This window comes from Vulpes vulpes, chromosome 11 (genome assembly GCF_048418805.1).
Source record: "Vulpes vulpes isolate BD-2025 chromosome 11, VulVul3, whole genome shotgun sequence".
In the NCBI taxonomy this organism is placed as follows: domain Eukaryota; kingdom Metazoa; phylum Chordata; class Mammalia; order Carnivora; family Canidae; genus Vulpes; species Vulpes vulpes.
This window is the reverse complement of record NC_132790.1, coordinates 27575510-27586298: the sequence shown is the minus strand read 5'-3', so window position 1 is coordinate 27586298 and position 10789 is coordinate 27575510.

The window sequence follows — 10789 nt, the reverse complement described above, 5'->3', positions numbered from 1 at the left end:
TTAAACAGCTGTATGAAATAAATGGTGCGGGAACCCCAGCCCGCCCCTGCGGTCTGTGGCCTCCTCAAGTGAACTCAGAAGGTCCTGAGGCCGCAGGGCAAACTCTCCGGTTTCCAGGCAGGGCGGCTTCCGATTGATGTCCCCAGCCCCCAGCTCCGGCCCTGAGCTCCCCGTAAGATCTCTTGGTCAAGGGCGCGGACAGACGTCTTGAAACATAAACCCAGCTGGCAGAGCCTTTGTACCTCAGGGACACACAGGCAGGCGTGCATAGCCTGGCTGTGTCGTCAGACCTGCTAAGCTAGCTTCAGGAGAAAACCTACCACGGTGGGGGGTGGGGTTGGGGAGGGTGGGAGTGGGAGGGTGGGGGTGCAGTCCACAGGGGTGGGGGGTAGGGGGAAGCTGGGGATCAGAACTCAGGGAGGTAGTGACAGACCCAGGCTCCTGCTAGCTTGTCCTGGTGGGTGTTCTGGGGGGGGGTCCCCTTCCTGACCTCAGTGTCCCCATTTGTAAACCAGAGGTGGTGAAAATTAAAGTTGGTGGTTGGGAACATTCCCCCTGCCACCACCCACACCCCCACCTCTGTGTGGGCCAGGCTGATCACAGTGGATGCAGTGAGATACCTGAAAGCCCTGAGATGGGGATGGAGAGAGGGCTGGGGCTCAGACTCAGCCTACATGGAGACCAGGAGGTAGATTCAGTCCTGAGTAGAACGGGTGGGGAGAGGCTGAGATGCACATTTAGGCACCATCACAAAGAGGGCGGGTAGAAAGCAAAGGGGACTGAGGCCTGGGCCTGGGCCATCTTCACTTCGGTGGTCAGGGAGACGGAGGGAGGAGGAGGCAAAGGCACTGGGAACTAGCCAGGGAAAGGGGAGAGTCTCAGTGTGGCCAGACGCTGAGTGAAGCGTGTCCTCCCTGGCTGGCCCTTGGTAGGTCCCCCCAAAGAGAAGTAGTTAGTGATCACACAGGGCATCCGCGGGATAGCCACACAAGACCGAGGATGGAGGAGAACCAGACAGTGTAGCCTGAATTGCTGTGTGTGGGGGAGAAGACATGAACACGGGGGAGAGCAACCCAGCCCTCCCCCCCCCCCCCCATGCCCAGAGCTAGCTAAGGCACCGCCTGGAGGGGTTGGGGCTGGGCAGGGCCTCGGAGCCCGGCGGGATTGGGTGAAGTGAAGACAGGCACCTGGGGGTGGGTGCCATGGACATTACCCTCACCCCAGCCAGAGCCTGGACTGATCACCAAGGGGAAGAGAGAGGGCTGTGTGGCCACCTTCCAATTCAAGTCCCTGCCTGGGAGCTTGTCTCGGGGTGGCCAGAATCACAGAATCACAGGCTGGAAGGAACCTCAAGATAAGTCTTCTGGTCTCTCAATCTGTTTTGCAGATGAGGAAATTCCGAGATGGGAAGGGCCTTTCCTGTGGTTACAGAGCTGATAAGGCTGGTGGTGGGGTTGCAGGACATTCCAGGGAGAGGCTCTTGCTGGCATCTCTGCAGAAAACTTATTGAACAATCCCTTGGATTGTTCGGGAGTGTGCTGTCTCCCGAGCCCGGTGCTACTCCTGCTCCACAGCCGTCATTGGCTCCTCTCGGCCTACAAAACCAATCCCTGGTTCCCGGGTCTGGCATAGACTGCCCCCTACTCCCACCCAGGTCATAGGTCACTCTTCCAAGCACATTTTCTGCAATCGCCCAGGCATCTCCTCTGCTCCAGCCACAAGCAGACCACTCACACACTCGTGGGTACAGAAACCTGACTGCCAGGCCTGCCTCTGGCCATCTGCTGTGCTTCATAGGCCTGGAATGGAACTCTTCCTGCTGGAGTCCTGTTCAGCTGTCATGACCCTCTCTACCAAGCCTTCCTTAGCACCCTGGGTGGAAGAGATCTCTCCTTCCACAGGCTCCCTGCAACCCTCTGAACCATTAAAGCAGCCATCACACTCAGCCACTGCTCAATCTTCCTTCAAGGCCCAGCTATCTGGTCCTCTCCCCCAGGAAGCCTTCCCTGACCGCCCTCAGCCTGGGCCTCCTCTAGGTTCCCACAGCCATTGTGCTCCTCTGCGACATTGCATTGAGCCAGGTTGTTGTACAGGTCTGTGTTGTGTCTGTGTCTCCCTCCCCCACCCATCTGGGGCCTCCTCAGGAGCTGGGACGAGCCCAACGCACCTGTGGGCCCCCGGGATCTGGGAGTGGCACACCTGGGACTGAGCTCATGCCTCAGAAATGTTGGATTTGAGGGTGTTCTTTGGACCTTAACCAGGACAAGCAAATGAAGAAATCAGAGCAAGGACCCAGAATAATTCTCAGAAAGGGTGATCATAATAACACAAATACTACCCTTTATTGTGCTCTTACTATGTGCTCGTCCAGAGACACCGTCTCAAGTCATGTTCACGACAAGCCCCAGGTGGGCACAGTTATGTCCATCTGGCAGGTGAGGATGGCAGGGCTCTGCAAAAGGGGTGGCTTGCCCCTGATCTCGTGGTAGGTCCACAGTGGTGCGGGGTGGGGGCCCCTCTACATCTGCCACCAGACCCAGCTCCCTTCTCATGAGTCCTCACTCCAGCCAGGTGCAGAGAGAGTGGTATAGAAGGCAAAAGACTATTCCTAGCTCAGGACGGAAGATCCAGCTGGGCCCCTGACTCAGTAGGCCTTATGCACCTGCCACTGGCCAGCACCCAGGCCAGCAATGAAGCCCTGCACCTCTCTGGCCAGCACCCAGGCAAGCAATGAAGCCCTGCACCTCTCTGGCTGGTCAGGGGCTGGGCAATCAAGAAGGGGTAGGGAACTGGTGTCTCTGCTGTTCCTCCTAGGCCAGGTCCGCATTCAAAGCATGCAGCTAGGCTGAGCCTCCTCTAGGGTGAGACAGGGGTGGGACCTCCAGCGCAAACCCCAGAACCTCAGAGCTCTGGTGTCTTAGGATCTCATTGTGTGCAGAGATTTCAAGCCATAACTTCTTGGTACCTTGGACTTTTGGAATAGAAATGTTCAAACCGTTGCCTTGGAAGCATTATAGAGGCCCCAGAACCAATAGCCATCCTTGACAATAGAGAAAGCCCAGGTATCGACCTGCAGGTAGGTGTCAGAATGTTTGCCACCAGCAGGATAGCCATGCTCCACCTCTCTCCTACCTGAGACGAGCACAGTCCCAGTGGGGCTCTGTGGGGCCCAGGAGGCCCTGGAGAGAGGGCCACTCCCCAAGGATGACAGGACCAGCTGCTCTGAGGAGGCTTCTGAACCAAGTGTGGGAGGCTGGCTGGAGACATGAGGAGGGAGACAAGAAGGCGGTGGAGAGGAAACAGGAACTCCTGAAGAGAGGGAGAGATTAGGTTGGTGGGAAAGGAGAGAGTGGACAGATAAGGGCCCCTGGGGAGGCCAGGTCAGACCAGAGAAACAACCAAGGGGGGCCTGGGCCCAGCCCTGAGCAGGCTGATGGTCTGTTGTTCCTCAGGTCACGATGGCCAGCTGCCAGGTTACACAGACCAGGCCTCCAGCAGGATGCAGGCCCCAGCCCGGGACCTCAGACCAACAGAGGATAGGTGGTGGGGGTGGTTGGGGCTTGGAGGCAGGGGGCCCAGCATGTTATCCACTCTCGTGCTGTGTGACTCCCACCAGCCACTGCCCATCTCTGGGCCTTTACAATAATAGTCTCATTTAATTCTCACAATTTTGAGAGGTAGAGCCCAGTATCTCCATTATTGATGAGGAAACGGAGGCCCAGGGAAAGAAGCAAGTGGCCCAGTTTTGTAGAGCCATAAGGGGCAGAGCAGGGATTCAAATCCCAGACTCCCTGGCTATAAGTCTGGGATGGCCACTCAAGGGAGAGAGGTACCCTGGCTGAATGGGTATTGACTGTGAGCCAGAGTGGCCGGACAGGGTGGCTCACGGGAGGGAGAGGAGACTGAGCAGTTCTGGATATCTGTCACAGGGACGGGAATGCAGTCCAGGTGCAGGTGTCGTGTGGCCGCATCAATGGCCATCAGGACGGAGCTCAGCCAACACTTTCCTGCACTGTCCTCCCCAGCTGAGGATCATCACCTGGGTGCCCAGATGCCCAAGCTGCACCTGGACAGAGGGGGTGGCTGAGGGGATGAAGCACACGTGTCCCCCTTGAGTGGGCGGCCTGCACTCCTAGTTAGCGTGGCAGAGATGACTATAGTCAGAAGACAGCAGGGCTCATCTGCGGGCTTTGGGGATTTGGGGAGGGAAAATCCACCTCTCTCAAAGTGTCGGGGTTAGGGAGTAGAAAGCCTCGAAGACTTCCTGGAGGAAGAGCCATTTGCACTGGGTCTGGAAAGCTGAGTAGGATTTCAAGAGATGGGGGAAGCGGCAAAGGGCGGGGTCTGCATGAGCAAAGGCATGGCAGCCAGGTTTGCTGGGAAGAGGCCTAGAAGCGGGGTGTGGCTGGAGCTCAGGGGCCTGTGGGCACCAGGCCGCCTCGGGCCCTGGGCTGGTCCATTAGAGCCAGGGCGTCTAAGCCCACCCCCAGCAGGGTGCTAGCCAGGCTGGTCCGGCCACCGCCTGCCCGCCAGGTCCCCGGCCACCCGCAGAGATGGCTGGCTTCAGGCAGAGCGATTTAACAGCCGCCCATTTAATGGGTCCCTCTGCTCCCATAGACCAAATCAATATCCGCTCGGCTCCCCGGGCCTATGGCTGCTGAAGACATTCTTCTTATCGGCCCCTTGGTCCCCATTGCCTCACCTGCCGGGCTCCAGCGGGGGGCCGGAGGGCTGGGCCTAGGGTGGAGGGGGAGCGGAGACGGCAGATCACACAACCATCCCAGACACCCCATCCAGGCTGGCCCCGGGGCTGGCCGTGAAGACAGAGGGTCGAGAGGCCCAGGCCCCAGTGCTCCTGGACGGCGGCACAGCTGTAGTTAAAACCTAAGTGTTTATGTCTCCATCATCTCTGCATCCGTCAAAGTGTGCGGGGCTTGCAGGGGCTGTGGAGCGGGAGGCCGCCTGGGAGGTGCTGGCACAGCTGCCCATTAGGTGCCATGCCCTTGAAGGCACCTCCTAACTCGAGATTCCGATTCAGCCTTTCTCGGATTCTGGATCACCACCCAAAACGTGCCACGGTCCTGGGAGCCCAGGGCTCCAGGACGCCGGCAGTCTAGCAGCATGTCTGGAATCTAAAGAATCTCAGACTATGCCTTTGTTTCCTCCACCTGACTTGGGAGTGTCATGGTGATTTTTCTAGGGTTTATTTCGTCCTTCTTCTCCCCCAAGAGCTGGTCTCACTCGCAGTCACATCTAACCCAAGAGAAGGTGGAGCTGGCAGGCAGGAAGCCTGCTTGCTGCAGACCCTGGTTCCGTTTAACATTTCTCTGGACACTTCCAGATACAAGGATAGGTTACCATCAGCTGGTGACCCAAGGCCAGCTTCTAGGACAGGCGGCTGGTGCAATGCCTTCCCTGCAGGTGTGTGGTGGGGCTTACCTGCGGTGCTCCAAGTGCCACCCCCTAGCAGCAGCATTCCTGCCCCTCGGGTGTTAGCTTGGGGAGCCACTCTCCTGCTAACAGTTGCTGCCCTTCCTTCCTGCTGGCCCTGAGAACTCCTCTCCCCCAAAACAGAGACCCCATAGTCACCAGTGATGGGTCTCGGATCCTCAGGGATGGGGCAGGGGTGGCTGCTGTTGACATTCCCCGTCTGTGCCAAAGCCCAGGCTGTGTCTAACATCTGAGGCAAAAACAGACACCCCCCACCTCCAGCGCACACGCACAGCCTGCCCCCACCCCAACACGCGTCCACATCCACGCCCCAGAGACACCCACCACCCGCCCTCTCCTCTCCGTATCTGTCTCCAGAACACATCTGAAATGCACAGGCTATGCGGAGTCCTCACGGCCCAGGTAGGGTTGTGGCCTGTTAGGGGCGCCCAGCCAGGGTCTGATCTGAGCCACTGCTCCTACAAACCCGGTGACCCCGGGCAAGTCTCAGCTCCTGAGACACCGCTGGCTCAGCTGTAAAATGGGGGTGAGCACAAGCTCCTGGCCTTGGGAGAGAGCATCGAGTGGCTCACCGGGCTGGAGCCCCCGCCAGAGCTTGCCTGCCAGGCCATGTTACACAGGCTGTCCTTCCCCAAAGCTGCCCTGGGCTCGGGCTCCTGCCTCTCTCTGTGCTGCGTGCCGGGGGCACAGGAAGGCCAGTCCCAGTTCTTGGAAGCCACACCTGCCGGGGGGGGGGGGGGGGGGGGGGGGGGGGGGGGGCAGAGGAAGGACGCTGCCCCGGGAGGGGCTGGGAGGCTGGGAGCTCTGCTGTGGTTGGGAGCACGGCTCTGCTCTCCGCTCTCGGGCCACTGATCCCTGGCTCCGCCCTCACCGCCTGGGGACCTGGCATAAGCTGCTTCCTCCTTGAGCTTCAGATTGTGCATCTGTAAAGTGTCATGAATAGCAACACCCACCTCTCTGGATTATTGTGAGGTTCAAACTAGATAATGCGCAGGAAACATTTGGCACATCAGATGGCAAGAGTTTTTGTGTTTTAAGATTTTATTTACTCATTCATGAGAGACACAGAGAGAGAGAGAGGCAGAGACATAGGCAGAGGGAGAAGCAGGCTCCATGCAGGGAGCCCGATGTGGGACTCGACCCCGGATCCCTGGGATCATGCCCCGGGCCAAAGGCAGACGCTCAACCGCTGAGCCGCTGAGCCACCCAGGTGCCCAACGGCAAGAGTTATTTATTGGGAGCCATTGTTGCTAAATCAGAATTCAGTCAGTCATCAAACCTCCCCAGAGCCACACGTACGTACGGAGCCACACTCTGCCGGGCCCTGGGGGATCAGTGGGGCTCCAGCCCTTAGCATCTCCAGACATGGGGGGAGCAAAGTGAGCTGGGAGCCTGGGACCAGGGGCATCTCTACAGCTGGACCTGGAACGAGAAGCAGTGTCCAGGGGACTGGAGGACCCCTGGGCAGAGGGGACAGTCTGGCAGAGGCTCAGAGACTGGGAGAGCAAGGTTTCTTCCTTCAGAAGACATGCTCGCGGGGCTTTGGGGTTGTTGGAAAAGCCCAGCTCTGGGGGCTGGAGAGGGGGTGTCCCACAGGAGGCCGTGAGGAGGGCTGAGCAGCAGGGTAGCCCAGCTCTGCCCTCGCTGCTCCTTCGACAACTGGGGGGAGCCGGGGACAGAGGTTTGCCCAGCTCCTTGATGAGGCCCTGTAACCCCATGGCCTCCGGAGCACATGGGCACCCTCTCACTCTCTCCCAACAGGCTGTGGGCCTCTGGGAAGGCTCTTCCCCACATCAAGTCCCTAGCCCCGGCCCCGCACAGTGCCCCCATGGGTACCTCAGGCTGTCCTGGGGTTCCCGAGGACCTCATCTTGTCTCCACTGTCTCCTCAGAACCCAACACAAGCCTGGCCCAAATATGGAGCAGAAGTACAAGGCCTGATGGGGTGAGGACCCCCCACCGGGTCCACTTTTGTTGTTGTTGTTGTTTACCAAGGTTTATTGAAGATATTACAGCACAGCAGAAAGATTCAAACAGCTCCCCGTGGTGTTTTGAAATTCATCCCAGCTGTAGGCTGAGTGATGACCTGCAGGTTGGACAGGCTTCCGAAGTCCAAGAGTTTCAACATCTCCTTAGTGTCAGGATCTACCTCGACAATCTCCTGACCCAGGGCTGAAACCTCGGGCATGTAATTATCCCTCCTTTCTCTCTCCTCCTCTTGCAACTTGATGGAGATGCCTCTCACCGGGCCCCGCTGACTCCGCTTCATCCGATGTGTGACATAGCTGCGATCTCGTTGCAAAGCTTCTTGCTGGGGATGATGGCAATCTCCTCGCACATGGCTTATTGGTGTGGAAGCCGTTCCCCAGGCGCGTTTAGTACTGTAGTACCCCCCCACCGCAAGGCCTGAGGTTGGGGTTCGGGTCCAGGCTCTAGGCAGGTATCGCCCATCTGGCACACAGAGAAATTTATGCTTTCTGGAGGATGCTGCCCTCCTGGTGACTGGTGCACCCAGAGGGGCAGCCGCATTCCCATCCGCCTCCAGGTTAATGCCAATTTACACCTGAGGTGAGAGGCCATTCCTTCCGCTCTGACTCCCAGGGGCTCAGACAGCAGCTGGCCCCATGGTGATCCCCAACCCCGGCCCCCGCCAACCTGTTCGTGCTCACGTTTCCTAAACACCTACTGTGTGCTGGGGCTGCTCCCCGGGGTGAGTGTGCATGGGGGCTGTCTCCCAGAGCTTGCAAGGACCTGGACCCATGGAGAGTTTGAGGCACAAGTATCAGAGCTCAGCCCCAGGACCTGGCTTCAGGGGAGCACCTGGCTGCTTGAGACTGGACGACTCTCCCCTAGAGGAAGCTTCCAAAGGGGGCACCACGGGAAGGCAGGCCATTTTAGAATCAGATCCACAGGCTCTCACATGCCTTGGCACATAGACATCTGGACTGAGCCTCTCCTGCAGGGATGAGCAATGGGCAGACACCTGCTGGATGCTCCTCACGCACTTGGCACTGTGGCACTCACACGTCCCGATAGCCTAACCTTCCTCAAAGCCCTGGGAGTCAGTCACACCATTATTACTACACAGACAACTCATCGGAGGGGACTCCAGAGCCAGGCCAAGGCTCGGCCCCACCATTTCATTCTTGGGTGACCGTGGCATCTTGTGTGCCTCAGTTTCTTCATCTGTAAAATGAGGACAATCATAGGTCCCCCCTCTACAGGATCTTGAGAGATGTAGGTGGGATCAAGGGCTCAGGACAGCCTGCGGCAGAGTCCAGGCCTTGTAGATATTTGCCGTGGAGGTCATGCTGCTGGGATTGAACACTTCAGCTCTTCTTCTTTTTTTAAATTTTATTTATTTATTCATGAGAGACACACAGAGAGAGGCAGAGACACAGGCAGAGGGAGAAGCAGGCTCCATGAAGGGAGCCCAATGAGGGACTTGATCCTGGATCCCCTGTATCACACCCTGAGTCGAAGGCAGACACTCAACCACTGAGCCACCCAAGTGCCCCACCCTGGCTCTTCTGATGAGACTCCACTTTCAAGCTGGAGCCAACAGCTCATGTCCACAGGCACTCCCCTCCTGGCTTCCTGCTCGGTCCCTGCCACAATGCTGGGCAGGTGCCTTGCCTTACTGGGGTAGGAGGGACAGTATGAGTGGCATTTAGAGATGTTTTCATACAACCCTGGCCCTCCCCTGCCAAATGCCAACCTGGTAAATAGAGCTCTTCCAAGGCCTTCCATCTTTGGTAAAGGACCTCCATCTGTGTTGTCACTGGGTCCACCCACCTCCCTGCTCAGGAGGGATTGTCCTGTTTTGCAGGTGCCCTACCCACTTGCTCACAGAGGCCTAACTCTGTGGCAGGCACTGTGGAGGAGGTTCAGAGAAGCTGCCATCCCCGGGAACCCAGAAGGGGCCTTAGAAGTCACCAGCCTGTTCAGCCCTCCTGCCCCACTCCCACTCCACAGATGGGGAAACTGAGGCCCAGAGCTGCTCCAGGTCCCACGGTGTCAGAGGCAGATTCTCGGCTGGTGGCTGGCAGGGCTCTGTCCTTTTAGGGGCTGGCTGGTCCGAGCAGGGCCTTCTGTGATCAATCTCCACCACCCACCAGAAGCCAGGGCGGCCACACCACAGGGGGTCCTGGGTCCCGCCAGGCCGCCGGCCCCGGGAAGGAGAAGCCCAAATATTTAGTCTGTGCAGAAGGGAACAGGGCTCAGATCCCGGCTCGGTGGCCCTACTCCAGGCCTAGCGCCAGGAGACACATCACAGAGGGGTGTGAGCCCTATCCACCCCCCACCTTGTGTGTCCCAGGGCTCCCATCACAAATATTTTTTGCATAAATTTATTATGGTGCCTGGAATGCCATTCACTGTTGCTCCGGGTTAAGGCATCCTGTCTTCTTGCTGTGTTTCCCTTCCCTGAAGTAGGAGTAGCAATAGTGACTCAGGCAGGCACTGGGGTGTGCAGCTCACATGGAGCTTTCATACCCCCCAGCACCCTAACAGTTTTGGAAGGCAGGAGCTATTGTCCCCATTTTAGATGGGAAGTCTGGGCTCTGAGGGGTGTGAGTTGACCAGGGTTACAGAGAACCCCAGGGAGCTAGACTCAGGTCCTGGTCTGACTGCAGTCCTGGTCCTGTTCCTGGAGCTTCCCGGAGGGAGCCGGCGCTGCAGGGCTAGGTTTCAGGGCAGCTTGGCCTGTGCAGGAGGCCTCCCCACAGGTCAGAGCAGGGCCCAGCTGGGTACCAGGGGCCTCCCCTTTTTCTGTGCGGCCAGATGCTTGCCCTGCTCCTGGCCTCAAGCTTAGCTGCAGCGTGACACCCTGATCTGGGTTCCTTCGGGTCCCCTGAGGCCTCAGACTTCCCTCTCCTCATCATGCCCCAGTCCTGAGCCCCTCTGGGTTCCCATCTCCAAGATGGAAAGCCCAGCCCTTCCTTACTCTAAGTGTTAGAGATGCAAATTCGCAGGCCCCACCCCAGCTCTCCAGAATCACACACTCTGGGGAGGTAAACCCTCACCCCCCCCACCCCCCCACCCCCCCACCCCCACCCCTACCCCCCCACCCCCCGCCTCCGGCCTCCCTGGCAGTGGCTATTTTAACCAGCCCTCGGGGTGACTCTGATGCTAGGGATGGGGGGTGACTCTGATGCTAGGGATGGGGAAGCACTGCTCTAGCACACACCCTGACCAGGCCTCTCCTGCTCAAAGCTTCTGTGGCTCCCCCAGGCCTGCAGGATAAATCCCAGCTCTCAGCCTGGCAGGGAGGGCCCTCTGACCTCACCTCTGACCCCCCTGAGCCCCACAGCCTCACACAGGCCATCTCCTTCCACATC